The sequence below is a fragment of the Cupressus sempervirens genome, chromosome 6 (genome assembly GCF_028749045.1).
Source record: "Cupressus sempervirens isolate cs-2001-9-10 chromosome 6, ASM2874904v1, whole genome shotgun sequence".
In the NCBI taxonomy this organism is placed as follows: Eukaryota; Viridiplantae; Streptophyta; class Pinopsida; order Cupressales; family Cupressaceae; genus Cupressus; species Cupressus sempervirens.
The window spans coordinates 702,591,454-702,607,333 of NC_143123.1; the positions used below are offsets into that span (position 1 = coordinate 702,591,454).

General features: G+C 37.2%; 1 protein-coding gene across 1 annotated transcript in view; it reads left to right on the top strand.

Moving 5' to 3' along the window:
- PSB29 (photosystem II reaction center PSB29 protein) overlaps positions 1-15,880 on the top strand; it is a 117,456-nt gene that overhangs the window by 93,113 nt on the left and 8,463 nt on the right. The gene's annotated exons all lie outside the window — the stretch shown is intronic.

The following is a 15,880-nucleotide window of genomic DNA, read 5'->3' on the forward strand; positions in this document are numbered from 1 at the left end:
TCCCGACAGGGTATTAGGATGTTCCCGACAGTGTATTGGGATGCTCCCGACGGGGTATTGGGAGGTTCCTGACGGGGTATCAGGATGTTCCCGACGGGGTATCAAGATGTATGCCGTCAGACCGACATGTATCGAGATGTATCCGAAAGGTTCTATTATTGTAGTTGACATGTTGTATGTGGTTGACGGATACCTTCGAGAAGGTTCCTTGGATAGTATTTATATCCCCCTTTGGGATCATTGTAATCATAATATCATGAGCATAATGTAATATCTTGGCGTATACGAATATAATCGAAGGAGTTCTGCTATTCTGTTCTATTATCTGTATGCTTCATTTCTTTACCCAGTACGGTAAACAAACGTTTCACCTCTACAACTAGCAGTTCAGTTCCAAGGTTTGCCAATACATACTAAGCAACTAACGTGGAGCAAGGAGACTATGAACTAATTCACTCGGGCCTGTAGTAGTTATCAGATTTGAGACCTGTTCAATTAGAAGGACTGAAAGAATTAACAGTCAACAGTGGACAGCAAAGGAATCTGTCCATACAAACATGTTCTACTTATCAATTTGTATCTTGCACCTTGTTTGCATTAAGAATTTGTATTTGTTGATCAGGTTTTTAATATGTTGTATGAAATTTCCAAATATTCGCATTATTGCATATTGTCACTGGTATAATGTGGGAACACTTGTTTGGTTTAATTGCACCACTCTCGTCACTGTTTTTGTATTTGATATGTTGTGTCCATTATTCCACGGGTTTGGATTATTTCAGTGGTATCAGAGCACAAGACTTGCCAACTTGTGGGTAAATTATTATAATATCAGGCTGGTTAAATTAGGAAAAAGTGACAGATAGGTATGAATAAGAAGCCATATAATTTTAGTCACATCCGACCTGAATAGGTAGGATCTTCAGACCAATTTGACATTGAGCACAGTTACACAGTTGATGAGGAGCTAACCTTTGAGACAAGCACATAGGTTGAACAGGTTGCATAGGTTGAACAGACTGAACAGGTTTCAAGTCGCTCAAATGGGTCACGATGCGAATGAACAGGAACGAGAAGTGAGGGAAACCTTGCGAGCTATTAGAGATGGATAGAATAATATTGCCACTGCACTTCAGCAACTTACATGTGCCATGCTGTAGCTAGCTCCGACACACAAGAGAGCACCAAGTCATTACAATGGAGGTAGTATTGTGGTAGGATCACCTCGAGTGGCTAGGGCCCCTGCACAAAACACTGACAGGCCATTGATGCCCATTTTTGCTGAGAATAATGCCGAAGAAGAGGTAGCCTAATCTGCAGTAGCAGGCTTACTTCCGGATAATGTTATGGCCATGTATGATGAATGGGATCTATTCCCTGATCCAATTACTCAATACATGAATAAAAAAAGGGAGTTAGAGAGAACACAATAGGACATGAGGCCTAAGGCACATAATAGAGACTTGAAGCACGCCATGAACAAGTTTTCTCCCCAATTTTGATGGCAGCAGCAAGACGTCTGCTAGGGCTTGGATTCACAAGTTAGACATGTTCTTGACACTCAAACCCATGTCGGAAATATAAGCCATTAGATTTTCCACAATGCATTTAGAGGGAGCAGCATATGATTGGTGGCATCATGAACTCGTCACCCAAGATCATGGTCTCATTACATCTTACGAGACTTTTAGCTCTAAGCTGATCACTCGTTTTGACATGAAGGACATTGAGGTCTACTACAGGGATTTGGTACAGTTATGAAAGTGTGGATCTTTAGATGATTTCATTGATGAGTTTTAGTGGATCTCGATTATGGTTTCGGATATGACAAAACAACATAAGGTAGTGCTGTTCACAGAGGGTTTACAAGACAAATTTAGAGGTTTGGTCAAGGTCCTTAAACCAAACACTATGGATGATGCTATTAAGATTGCACATGATTTGGACTCACCTTCTTTAATACTACAGCCTCTTAGAAACCGTATAAGGGGTCTACTTCGATCCAGAAGAAGAAAAATCAGAATAGGACTTCACCCCCCAGATTGGACTTTGAGACACAGAATGAACTAAGGAGGAAGAAGCTATGCTTCACTTGTAGGGAGCCATGGACACCGGATCACATATGCCTCGGGAAGGGTGAAATATATTATCTCGAGGTTTTGTCAGAGGAGGATGAGCAACAAGGAGGCAACGAGGATGAAGAAAGTGAGGAGCAACCTCCTAAAGAGAGGAAGAAGGAATCCACTCTGGGAGAGTCCCCTATCATAGCTTCCCTTTCTAGCGATCCCACAGTCACCCCTTTCGCTTGAAGGGTGTAGTTAGAGGGTGGTGTATTGTGTGCCTTTTAGATACAAGTGCATCACATAATTTCATGAGCACAAGCTGGGAATCGAAGAGAAGGATATAGGTTGATGATATACCCGAGTTCGTAGTTAGGGTAGCAGGAGGTGATAGATTAAGGTGCACAAGAAAGGTGCTAGGGCTTTCGATTCACTTTGATGACTATCTCTTAGAGGCAAATTTTTATGTAGTTGACTTGGATGGGTTAGACGCCATCTATGCTTTGATCCAGGTTTATTTTGGTTTTGATTGATTTTTCACCTCAAAGATCGTGTTTGGTTTTGGTCGATCTTTGTCTTCTAATATTGTTTCTAGTTTTTATACTACACGACATTTGTGTGGGATGTTTTTTTTGGGTTTTCATCATTTATACACTAGGAATCGAAGAGAAGGATACAGGTTGATGATATACTTGAGTTTGAAGTTAGGGTAGCAGGAGGTGATAGATTAAGGTGCACAGGAAAGGTGCCAAGGCTTTTGATTCACTTTGATGACTATCTCTTAGAGGCAGATTTTTATGTAGTTGACTTGGATGGGTTAGATGCTATGTATTATTTGATCTAGGTTTATTTTGGTTTTGATCAATTTTTCACCTCAAAGATCGTGTTTGGTTTTGGTCGATCTTTGTCTCTAATATTGTTTCTAGTTTCTATAATACACGACATTTGTGTGGGATGTTATTTTAGGGATTTCTATTTAGGGTTTTTGTCATTTATCCGTAAAAATGATGCTTTCTAATCTTCAAATCATGGTATCTTGTACTCTATTTTGGAGCATTCTGCTCACTTGCAATAGTTTGGAAGATTTACTGATATTTCCTTAAAATTGTTTAGTTGTTCTCAGTGTGTATCTTTGTTTCCAGGGAAGGACAATTCAATTAATCAACATCAAGTTGGAAGTTTTGTTGATGCTTTTTGGTTAGTGGTTTTGCAGATTTTGGGAGGGTTAGTGACAGGCTGTACTCTCTTGTTGCAAAACATTCTGAAGAAGGGTATCCTTCTCTTTTTATTTTAGCTACTCCTTGTCATTGACATTCTATAGATCTAGGGAGGGTCTCAACAACAACAAAATGTTCTGAAGGACTTTTAAGTTTATAACTACAAGACATTTCCACAAGGCAGTTCATAGAATGACCATTTAGGGAGGGTATTCGATTATTTCTAGTATCCTAGGTTTTTGCCAAATTTAGCTTGTTCTTCTAGAACCTTAGTGGTTATTTAGGCTTTATTTTTAGTTTCATGTATTGTGTTTTTTTGTGAACCCTCCTGTATTGTGAATGTTCAATTATTTTGCCATTTGAATGCTAATTGTGGGGCTATGCTTTTTTGTTTGTCCCACTAACTCCCCTGAGATTCGCTGCCCTATTCCCCATCTACACCCATGAGGGCTGAGAGAAAGACAATGTCTTTTCTTAAAGATGTGTCCCTGCACAGTGAGTGTATTATGATGTTTGGTAATTAATGTTTTGATATTTGTTACTAATGTTTGACATTAATATTTGAATTATATATATTTTTATTAAATTTTTGATCTTTATTATTATGTATTTCAGTTTATATTATGAGATTTCACGATTAAGGTTATTAATGTTTGGTAAATATTTATGTAAGAATTTGGTATAACTTTGATACCATGTAAGAATTTGCCTAAGGAAATAATTCAACACCAAGATCAAGAAGCTTAGTAGATAGCACAAGAGAGACAAATGATGATCAAATGAGAATGGATATCAGATGATTGGATTAATCAAATAATTGGATATCAAATAATTGGATGAATACATTATAGAAGTGCCTTCTATATAAAGGCAACTGATATGACTAGGAGTCAGCAAAGAGATAAGCATAACAACTAAGCACATGTCCACGAAGAGTGGATTATCCTCCATTGTGCATGAATGTACGTGCAACAAAGAGAGGATAAGAATGCAAAGATGTATCTCATAAAGAGATGTAGTAGACAACATGTGCTCAATTGGAGTGCAAACTACTATATTGTCTACGTTATAACTCATGTGAATATGCAAACTCCTGGTGTCTACATAACAACTAATATGCTAATGCATTAACCTAAGTAAACTTAAGTAAAGTGTAATTTGTAAATACTTAATTACACCAACACCCCCCCTTAAGTGCAACTTAGGGAAATGTACTTAAGCTCACAAAAGCTAAATAATAATTCAAGATGGGTCCTGGCTACTAGGCCGTGTTAGATACCTATGTACAATATACAAAAAGCATGCAAACTCTCATAAAATAGAGAAAGAGAGAAAACCTCATGGGAAAAACCCTCCCCCAAAAAGAGAGAAAAAAATAAAGTAAGATGCATGTATGGATGGAGTAATCAAGACCCCCCTATTATGACATACATCATGCATATACAATAGAGAATCCCTCCATAAGAAGGAAATAAGGAGAAATGAAATTCCCCCCATAGTGAATGATCTCCTACAAGAATGATGAGTGCTTGAAGACAAAAGAGAATCCAATGTCTACAAACAACATTTCTCCCTTTAGGAAGAAGATACACCAAATACAAATGCAAGAAGGCTTCCCATTGTGGATAGGAAGATGGAAGGGAAATCCATATGAAGTATGTTGTCCCTAAAGTTTGAAGATGTGTCACCATGTCCTTGAATAATGAAGATGTCACGAACCAATCAAGATCAAGTCCAATAGAAGATGGTGATAGACAAGGAACCAATGGCAACTGCTCTGTATAGGAATGTGGATCAAACTCCAAAGACCAAGATGCCTTCTCAAAAGAAGTAGGAAGAGAAACAAAGAAGCCCCCCCTCAATGTAGAATCTATACCCATGAAATATGCTCCTGGATCAATGTAGAAGCTGCACCATGAAAACTGAATGATATTTCTCTCTTGAAGAAGAAATGGTGTCATAGGTGTACAAAAGAATCCTCCCCAATCAATAGGAAGAACTCTCAGAATGTAATTTGTCTTAGGAAACTGCATAGGAATCTACAACACATGAGTATGATCAACCATGCAATTTGACATCTCAAGTGAAGTTTGAGATTCATGTAAAGCAATGTCCAAAGACTCAAATGTCTTCTCTGAAGTGAAAGGGATCTCCTGCAAATGTTGTAAGAAAGTATCCACAATCATGTCAAACTCAAAAGAAAGATCAAGAAGAGAATCATGAGGGTTAGAGTGTTCCCTCACAACAACTGAAGAAGGATCATCCTCAATAAAGAGAAGATGTATATCATCAATAGTGTGTCCCATATCCTCAATGTAGGACTCCACAAACAAACCTGCAATGTCTGTCAAGAAGTCATCCCAAGGAATTGAGTCTGGAAGACAATGAATATCTTACTGCATTGAATCATGTGAATCCATGAATGTGTGAATACAAACATCATCAAGAGCAACAGTTGCTGTAGTGATCTCAGCTGGAGAGCATGTAGCTACAATTGGAGGTAAAAGATCTTTTGGGAATGGAGGAACATGATCTCCATACATCTCCCAAAGATAGATCCAAATATCATAAAAATCAGTTGACTTCATGTCATCAAGTGAATCCATAACCTCCATATCCATATGTAGAAAAAGTGCACGGCAAATGATTGTAACAGTGTCACCATTGTATGAAAGTCCTTTCACATATGGCAATGCATTATGCTTACTAAGATAAGTGAGAACTAATTCACTGCATTGCTTATAGTTTTGTGTTGTCAAGGTAGTCAAATCTTCCCCATCCATGATATAGTAATCAATGCAACCCCCCTAAATAGATTTTTGACACTTTATACTAAGTGCATGTACAATTGTCACTTGTCAAAATGAACCAAAGTGGACTTTTGATTTTCATAGTTACAACAACAAATATGAGGCTATATATGACTTATAAAGATAAAACACAAGACCTTTCAAGGATCTAATTAATTACAAGTGCCAAAATAGGCCAAAAATGACCCAATGCTGGAAGTACTATGTCTACTCAAAATTACTCCAAATTGATACTAGATCTGGAAAGTAGATAAAAATTATGCACTTTAAAAAAAAATAGCACTTGAATATGTGTCCATATGAGCCCAAGCAAAGCCTCTGAAGTTGTAAAAATCAGGATTGACAATATTTAGAAAAATTTAGGAATAGAGATCACAAACAACTTGCACCGATGTGTAGATCACAAAATTCTACCCCAAAACAAAAAAAAAGTGCTCAAAAAAAGGAGTCTGTATGAGGGAGATATTGCTGTTTGAAAATCACCTTTGTAATTATTTCTCTTGAATCGTCGCCGTCGCACCTCCAAAAATCAAATGACTCTAGATTTCACTTCAGATGTCCGATTTTGATTAAACAAAAGTCGATTCGGGGTTTTTTTGACCTTCTGAGTGTGATACCAATATCTGTTTTGCACCTGCAAGCTCCAATCTTGACCTACAAAAAAAATCTCTCCAATGGCTATGCAATGAAGCTCTCGTGGCTTTGATACCATGTAAGAATTTGGTATAACTCTGATACCATGTAAGAATTTGCCTAAGGAAATAAGTCAACGCCAAGATCAAGAAGCTCAGTAGATAACACAAGAGAGACAAATGATGATCAAATGATAATGGATATCAGATGATTTGATTAATCAGATAATTGGATGAATACATTATAGAAGTGCCTTCTATATAAAGGCAACTGATATGACTAGTAGCCAGCAAAGAGATAAGCATAACAACTAAGCACATGTCCACGAAGAGTGGATTATCCTCCATTGTGCATGAATGTACGCGCAACAAAGAGAGGATACAAATGCAAAGGTGTATCTCATAAAGAGATGTAGTAGACAACATATTATCAAATAATATATCATATTGCTTTATATTATTTATTATTTATTATTTAATTTATTTCTATATTATTATTTCAATAACATTATACTAATAATATATTATTATACTAAGATTATATTATATTGTTTTTATTTATAAAATTCTAATTCTATTATTTGTTTATTATTAAATCTTATTTTTAGAAGGGGATGACGTACGTAGGGTTTCAAAAGAGGGGGATGTGACCTATAACTACTCAAATAACCACTTAGAGTAACTACCTATATGCAAACAAGTTAGGGTTTACCTAACATTTACAATAAATTAAGTCCAAGTTCTAACTTTAGTTACAATAAGTGACACAAGTCACTTTTACAAAAAGATAAATTGGAAATTTACATCTTGGAAGGACAACATATTATCAGTTTTGTCGAAGCGAAAACTACTTGTCTTCCAATCCATGAGCTAGTCATTTAACAAGAACTTGTCCTTTAGTTACATGTGTTGCAATTGCATTTGCAAATTATCCTTTCTTTTTCATAGAGCCCAAGTATCATCCATATTGCAAGATTTCAATTAGTAAGAATTATTCTTTATTTATGCTTTTATAGATATAACTTGGACATAATTTGGCTTAGTTTTGGTCTTGAGACTGAATGTGTGGAAGAACGAAACCCTTTGATGACATCAAGTAATCAAAACATTCATACATCCTATCCTTCTCTTCAAGTGCTTTTCCAACAACACCATTTGTAGTCATAATAATAAAGAAATCATTCTCAACTATAGCTTCCTCACATGCTCGTTTAACGCACTGAATGCAATTGTTTGCTTTCCATTATGATTGCCAACAAATAATTCTCTTTACAACATTAAATTAATGTCTTGATTTTGTAACTACACAGATACCTTCCTTTGTATACCAATTTCGTCAACTTTGTTTAGATTTCCTGCAATCATTGCATTTCATGATGTTGTGTTTCATCAAGGCATTCTTCTTGAGACATTTCGAACATTTTTCATGTTCATCGTGAGAGTGCCTTCAATATAGTCTTTCTTTCACCATTGGCAGTTAAGAGGTACTTCACAACCTAAATCAGTGACAAATTGGTTTCTCTATTCTATATAGATGTTTATAAGAACAAAGTTTACAGCACAAAGGAAATACTTTTCTTATAATTGATACATGATCTCAGCTCATAAACTAAGCTTTATTATTTCAAAGATCTTTAGAGCTCCACACAAAATTTTGGGTACAGTCTACAATCATTTCATTTAATTCCTTGAGTTGACATCTGTTTGGAGACTTTCTGTCAAACAATTCAGGTCCAATATGTATGATTCCACCTTTTTCATGTATCAACCATTTTGCTATTTGTTGGTGAACAAATTGTCTTTTCAAATATTTAACAAATTCCCTCTACGCCCAATGGTATTGGAAAACACAAAATGTTCACAACAGTTGAGAAAACTTCATATTATTTGGTTTTCTGTCTGTATTTTAAAGCTACAACTTCCTTATAGAATTTTCAATGAATTCAAAGATTATCTTTGCACTTTTACTAGAAAGCACATACGGTTCTCTCACATACTCTTAGGTAGTGAGGTAAGAATTCATTCAAATAACAAAAAGGAAATTTATCAAACTATGCTTCCGTAGAACATCTATTTCAAAGAAATGAATAATACCGCAACTTGATATCAACCACTCAAGAATCTTAATTTAAATGAACTTACAGTAGGAACAACAACATATATCTTGAACCGATGAATTAGAGTTCACAAAGTAACAATGATTTAAATACTTCGAATGCAAAGTTTCCAAGCCAAATCCAAGATGATATAGATATATATATTAAACTTCCTTCATGCACATAGTCATTCAAAAAGTAAACATATATATGCTATCTTTCGATCACTATTTTAAAAGTATCTATCTATCAGAATTTCTAACTCTCTATTTTCTAACCCTTAATAAGTTCAATGCCCTAGCATTTATAGTTTCATTACAGATCCGAAAGGCCTCCATCAAAACCTAGCCTTTTCGGTTTAAACAAGCAACAGTTCTAAACAAGAAAACAGTTATAGGAAACAACTGTCAAAAAGTAACTGAAAACAACTATCTATTCAAGCCTCGTCGCCGGTTTTCTCTTCTTCTCCCACGGTCTGTCGCACCGACTTCCAGCTTCTAAAAGCGTTCATGAACTCTTGCATTGCGTGGGAATGCAGATTCTTTAAACTTAGCAGCCTAGCCCTACATGCATCCTTTTGCCATCTGAACTCCCTGATCTTTAGGCTTTGACGTGGCATGAGGTTTTTGTTAAGGCATAGTATGGATTCGATATTCGCTAGCGTAGTGAAATCATTAGTAGTAGGCGATTCATTATCCCTGTTTCTCCTGATGGCTTCAATGAAGCTTTTAGTCAATGTTTCAAAATCCATATTCCCATCCTCAAACTGCAGAATCCCTGTAGGGTTCACTATATTCATGTCCTTAAGGAGTGCGTCATGCATCTCAGCAATTTTGCTCTCAATGGCTTGCATGTCTTTAATTGCCTCCTTATAAACTGATTCTTTCCAACTCATGTTGTTTTTCATGATGAACAAAATACAGGGTTCTACATTTTTCATTGGATTTTCATTTAGAAACTTAAGTACTCCATATTTATCAACTTCAGTTACCTAGAACACAACCGCCTGGCATCGGCTCTGCTTAGTTTCCCACCCTGGTGTCAAAGTTTGAATTTCTCCCAACAACGTTTCTCCTTCGGCATACACACTGGTGAATTCTAGAATGAATTTATTACCTTATTTGATAATAGTATTCACCCACTCTTTCACTACATCTGATAGCATTTTCCCCCTTTGCATTTGCTTTACTAGTTGCTGGCTATCTGCAGAGTTTGGGTCGAAGGATTGAGGGGCTTGAACTATTGGGAGAGCTCCAAGATACATCAAAGAATCGATATAAGCGGTCGTAGTCATCAACATTCCCTTAAGCTCCTTTTTCTCCCTGCTGTCCTTTTCAGGTTGGGTTAACATGTGGTCAGCAGAAAAGTTGAAGAAGTGGTTGCCTGTGCTTTGTTTTATGGTTCCCATCTCAACTGAAGTGACTTTGAAATCCTCATTATCAATATCCCTTGACTCCGTTTTCTGCTTATAAGTGGCTATTTCAGCTGTTATTTTTCTGGTCATTGGGCCCTTAGTTAAATGAGCATCCATTTTCAATTTCTTAGCTTTTAAACCCCGAGCAGCATACTTGGTTACAATATCTTCTACAGGTGTTGAAACTGGCTGTAGATTTCTTTTCTTACTGGTTGTATTGGATAACCAGGATGGGATAGTAGGGCTTATAGAGATTGCCTGAGCATCTCTGGTGGGAGTCATAAACCTTGGCTGATCCACCTTGGGAGCTTCAATGAACTGCACATTGCCATCGATGCCATCCGAGAGGTTGAGACCATCAGTTGAATCTTGTCCTTGAATTGACATCCTTTCTTTTTGAACCTTGTGTTGCTTAAGGGCCTCAGATTTAGCTTTAGATTTGGTTCTAGGAGCCGTATTTTGTATGTGGATTGGCGTCCTCTTCTGCTTACCTTGAGCCAACACACTACTTGCAACAGGAGACGAAAGTTGGGTGTTAGATGTCGATGGTTCAGGAAAAGAAACTACCCTTGGAGATGGTTCATTGACAATTTTCTTGCTCTGTTTCTTTAGCCAATCATCAGTGTAAGTGAGTATAGATCTAGCCCTTAGATTGATATCCTCTTCCTCGTCTTGATTTCAGTCTACTTCCAGTGATTTCAATTCATTTGATTCTTCCCAGCTTGGTTCAATCATGTTTGAGCCATCCTCAATTATCCCTTCGGTTTGAAATTTTAGTCTTAGGGAATTGATTTGTTGCAATGTCAATCTGGATTGATCTCTTCTCAAAACCTCTTCTTCATCCCTACAGTCCTGCCATAGATCTTCTAATTGTGAAGTTGTTGAAGAGTGACCTTTAAAACCAAGAATTTGAATTGCAAAGCCCTTACTGTCAAAATTTCTTCTGCCTTGGAAAGAACCAAAACTAAATCTGAGCAGATTACTTCCTATAATAGAGGCATTGATCATACTACTGCAAACCAAGGAAAAAATGTTTTCCAATTCTCCTGTGGTATGTTATCTTTAATAACAGAGAATAACTGTCTACAAATTTCAGCCAAAACAAAACAATCCAATGCATATCATGGAAGCTTTATGGGTTCCTCTTCGAACCCACCTATTCTCAAATAGGTGAACTTGGGAAATTGTATGAAATAGCTTTTGTATTGTTGAATCAATCTCTGAGCTTCAGGAGACATTGTAGGCATGGGTGTTTTTTTTAAAGATACATGCACATGTTGAATCAGTACATCATGAACCTTTCTAAAATTCTCCAGCACTCTATCTTTTTGCAGCAAGGGACAATATTGATATGCTGTTATTTCTTCATTATAGACTTCATGGGGGAGAGGAGAAAGATCATTGATGTAGGCAATGTAGTATGTCAAATATGAGGATGTAGAAACTTTCCCTAGATTCTTTGGCATGTCTTAGCTGGGTCCTCAATGAATTAGCAATAATCTCAGTCCAGTCTATCCATTGTTCTCCTTTCAATATTATTTCTATATATCGATACATCCAGTCCTCGAAGAGGTAAACACAGGCTAAACCCTTGACTCGATGTAACAACACTATAAGGTCATGAATATGAGGCTTAAGATGATCCTTGGTGACTATCTTAGGTAACCTAGAACCTCCACCATACATAGTTCCAGTCCATTTCCTAGCTAGGGTATTGCGGAATTGGTTTGGAGTTTCTCGATATTCACCCAGGGCTTGAACGGGAGAAAATGCAGCAAATGTATTGTCTGGTAAACGCAATACAGAGGCAGTGGTTTACCTTGAAATCGACAACACTGGTTCACCATCCTTGTTTACAATACTTTTACTTCTTACATCATAGTGATCAATACAAATTTGAAGCAATTCAGGGCTCAGAAGGGCTGGGGGAAAAGCTGCGGCTTCAACTAGACCACTGGTCAGAATTTCCATACACCCATTTGATTCATCAGCATGCTCAAGAAAATTTGTTTGCAATTTCTCCAACTTAACACCCTCTAGGTTGGCACCACATATGACAGGCTGTTTACACTCCAAACTTGAAATGTTACCAAAGAAATGCAACACAAATTTCATCTTTAAATCAAATACAGCAAGGCTTCGAACTGATTATCTTGGAAAACACAGAGATTGCAGAACAAAAACAAGAGTTTGTATGTTCCTCACCTATAATCTGTCGAGAAACAATGGTTTTCCTTTCTTCCCTCCTTAACAGCTTCTTCTTCAGACTCTTAATTCTTTGCACGACAAACAAAAAAGGAAAGCCGAGCTCATTTTAAGAAGGAAAGAGTACTTACGTGCCAAAGTACAGCCTCATTATGAGGCATTTATGACAAATCACTTCTCGTTAATGTTCACACGTTCGAAGGCCTTTTAACATAACCATCTCATTTAATAATTCCCCTTGTGGCTGTACTAATAATAATTGGCCTCGTTATGACATCCAATCCCCTTTGTAGAGAAAGATTTTCCACTTTTAATCATAATGATGATTCTTTGCATTGGAAATTAAAACATCATTTTTAATTATTAATCTCTTACACCGCAATCAATTCCTTGTGAGATGACGGCTCAATTGTACCACATGATCCACTTTCACCAAGAAGCCTTTATCGTTGAACGGCTTTGAAGTACTTTGAACCGAGGTTCAAAGTAGTTCAAAATAATTCAAAAGAACGTCTTGCTGCTTAATGCGCATTTCCTGCAAGATAATTGTTAGAGCAAAAATACTTTGATTGAACTACTTTGAACTGCTTTTGAACTGAAGTTCAAAGTGGTTCGAATGAAGAGACGATGACAGGAAGTGTTCGGGAACTTTGAATAACACTTTGAATGATGACAAATACATGGAGCGACAGAAGGACTTCGACAGATGGATGGGCATAAATTTAAGGAAAGATTTTTAATTATGGCAACTCATTGGATAACTAACACTATTTTATCTTCAAACTTGCATGATGCTTTCATGGATGTTTCAACCTCCCCCTAAACCACTGATTTAGACATTCCAAAGATAATGATTATAAAGATCGACCATCTCTGTTAATGTTGAACACCACAGAAGCATATATCAATTTATGACCAGAATAGTGCATTTGTGCATTTTCAGTGATTATTACATATTCTATCTGAATTTTTACATGCTTTGTCTACTTGTCCGGATTTCGCATGCATGCTTATGTAGACTTCCAGTGGCAACATCTGGAAAAAATTCTCTAGCCTTAGTGCTTTAATAGATGTCCTTATTGATTTAGGTTTTCTACACCATGTGTAGTAGGGAGGATAACGGAAAAGATCATGGAATTTGGAAATATATTTGGCAATTGCATTTATGCGATTCTCTTAAAATCTTTTTAATAAATTTATTTTGTGCATATAGTGGGGCTGTTGTGTTTCATGAAATGACATCTCTCTGAGATGCTTCTGCAAGCATTTTATATGCATTGCCCATGCATCTGATTCCACTTGCATCTCCAATCATGATATCTGATAGAATTGCCTGCCATTATGCTTTGATGAATGCCTACAACTGTTCCAGAGCTCGTGTGTTTTCGCAGAACATGCAGTGGAAATAAGTGAGGCTTGGCGTTACCCCTGCAAACTCCATTTTCTCCATCAGTATATTCTCCATAATCATTGTGCCTTGAAGTGGTATTCCTTTGACACAGTCTAACAATTTCCATGCATGTCTATGAGAACACTGACAACTGAAACATCGAACAAAATTCCTCTGCACATTATTTCTAAATCCTATAGCAGCTCAAATGGCAAGAATTTAGATTTCTTATAGATTTATGGCAGCTCAAATGGTATAGATTTCTTATCCTCGCTAGGATCAAAAGGACTGTGCTTGTGATTATGTGGAAGCAACACATGGCAGTAGCAATTTCATTCCTCTCAGTATGATTGTGCCATCACTTAGCTGCAATAGAGGACACAAAGAACATATTATTGCTGGCACATTTTTTGTTTTGCGCTTTCAAAAATGACAGAAGAAGATTAAATATGCACTATTGAGTAGGTCCCTCAATAACAATGATTCACAGTAAAGGCCATAGGTCACACAATGGCAAAAATGTTGTACATCTTCAGAGACTAGATCTTCTTTATGTCTGTTGAGGAATGATTGCAAGGAGTTAAACCTTGTTCACAGTGAGTAAAAAGCTCGAACAGAAAGCCAGCTGTCATGTCCCCTTTCCAGGCGACAGGAGATGAGAAGCAAGTTGGCATATTATCTGAGTTCTTGTAGGCCAACAGTATGGTTAGGGGACTCATCCGGGGTTCACAGAGTGTGCAGAAACTCTGGGAATCAACTTTGGACATTTCTAAGGTCGTTCCTAAAATTTAGGGTGACATCCTCAAATTTCAAAGGAACTGCTAGTCAGCCAATAGGAGCACAGTCAACAGTAGAGATCATCATTTCAAATGACGTCTTATTTGGAGTTTTGGATCATATTTTTTAATTAAATAAGGAATTAATTAAATGTTCCCTATGTGACTTTAAATAAATCATTAAATATTCACTTTAATGAAAAAATTATATTACAGGGCCATGGGCCCATCCTCTAGTACCCAACTTATAAGTTGTGGGGATTAAATAAGAGTCTCCAGAATATTAAAATAATTCAATAAACACGGAGATTGAACTTTTGAGGGGAGGCTTCAGATTTTATTTAAAAAAGTTGATTTGCGAACGGAGGGAAACACTATCTTGTCGGAACAAAAAGATTGTTTCGGCGGCCATCTTTGGGAGGACAGAGAATGAAATTTTCATTATTGTGAAATACTGGCTCTGAAGATGGCATGTGCAAGCAACTGGAGGCCTGAGAACGTCAAACTCTTGGGTCTTTGGATGGGATGCAGGCACCATTTCTTCCAGCAGGTGTTCGACTTATCACAGGGAAGGAGAATTCATTATTTTTAGCTGCGACAATGTATCCTGTTTCAAGTGAACAGCTGGAACAACCAATTCGAGTTTAGAAACTCAAATCGGGAGACTTGATACAAGGATAAAACTTCTCGAGAGCCTTGGACTGATCGCACATCATCCTGGCATAGTAGTGGCAGGAAATTTGAGGAGTAACTGTTTGTTTTCAGAATAATGGTGCAGGCTGCAGTCCTAAGACAGCAAGGTATTCATTAATCCTAGCAGATTGGTGGCCTCCAGACATCTTCCAGCTTGCCAGGAGATTGCACCCCACTCTCCGGTCATTGACGGCAAATTCTGTAGGTTGAACTTGCAGATCAATCCTTGTGCAGAATTTATAAGCATCAGCTTACAGGTCTATTAGAAGCTGCCCGATTAAGTTCTGCACTTATTCTTGCATACACTGATTGCTGGCGTCAATTTGGACGGATCGAGTAGAGCAGATTGGGCTCAATCTTTTCCCAGGCACTTCCCGTGGCAGATTTCAGAGGGTGCTGGCAGCTTCAGTAATTCATCAAATTGTAATTCAGCCGTAGGTCAGAATTAATTGAACTCCAGATTTTGAACTACTTTGATCTGTGCAAAATCTAGCCTGGTAGGAAGTCTACTATATTTGCTATTTGGTTCAGATTTGAGAAAGGAGTTAAATCTGCTATTATTTCCACTTTGGTGTTAACTTGCAGAA